General features: G+C 36.7%; 1 protein-coding gene across 1 annotated transcript in view; it reads right to left on the bottom strand.

The window, feature by feature from the left end:
• The window catches only part of LOC106868905 (uncharacterized), a 695,008-nt gene that overhangs the window by 273,934 nt on the left and 420,015 nt on the right, over nt 1-1,059 (bottom strand). The gene's annotated exons all lie outside the window — the stretch shown is intronic.

The raw sequence follows: 1,059 nt of genomic DNA, 5'->3' as shown, positions 1-1,059 counted from the left end.
GAAGACATTTGCCCAAGGTGTGACGCAGTGGGACTGAGCCCGGAACCATGTAGTTGCGAAGCTAGCTTCTTACCACACAGCTATTCCTGTGCCTATATATGTATATATCAAAAGAATAAACAGTCCTTCCAGAGCCATAGGTTTATAACATGGCGTCCCAGATTTTCTCCATCGCAGGATTCCTCGTGTTCGGCAGAACTGAGCAAACGTGAACTACGTGACATGAAGTGTTTTACTCAAGTACAGAAACACATTGCTCGGCACAGGAATCGAAACTATAATCTTACGATTATGAGTGCTACACACTAACGACTAAACCACGCGCCTCCTGGATCACTCATCCACCCACCGACCCACCAATATATACAGGTTTCTTTCAGTTTCTGTCCACCAATTTCACTCATAAGACTTTAATCAACCTTCTGTTATATTAGAAGGTACTTGCTCAAAGTACAAGGCCAGTGGGACTGAACTCAGAACCATGTGGTTGGGAAGCAAACTTCCTAGTCCGTAGCCATGTTGCGCCAAAAATAATTCCTTAAAAAAATGATGTGGAATGAAAGCAATGAGTACCTTGCAAAATACTTGTATAAACTGTCGTTTTGTGAACTAAATAAAATGATTTTGCTTTATATGGTGTTTCATGTGCCGTTGGTTTGTGCTAATATGCATGTGCTTCAATGTATTTCAATCTCAAATTGCTATAATCACATGAAGAACATTACCAATTTTAAAGCAACATTAAGAATAATAAAGTCTCCTTTGAAGACGACTACAAAAATAATGATTAGCAAGAGAAAGACATAAAAATAACAAGTAACGACTATTTAAAAGCATTCAGAATTTTGGCTACAATTATATGTACTCACACACACACACACCCACATATACACACACACACGCATGCTCTCATACATGTTCACAAACATACACAAACGTATATATGTATATATTTTTACATAAACAAACTATACATTTATGTACATACACACATACACACCACACACAAACACACATATGTGTGTGTATATATATATATATATATATATATATATATAT

The sequence above is a fragment of the Octopus bimaculoides genome, chromosome 18 (genome assembly GCF_001194135.2).
Source record: "Octopus bimaculoides isolate UCB-OBI-ISO-001 chromosome 18, ASM119413v2, whole genome shotgun sequence".
Taxonomy (NCBI): Eukaryota; Metazoa; Mollusca; class Cephalopoda; order Octopoda; family Octopodidae; genus Octopus; species Octopus bimaculoides.
This window is presented reverse-complemented; position numbering and strand designations above follow the sequence as displayed.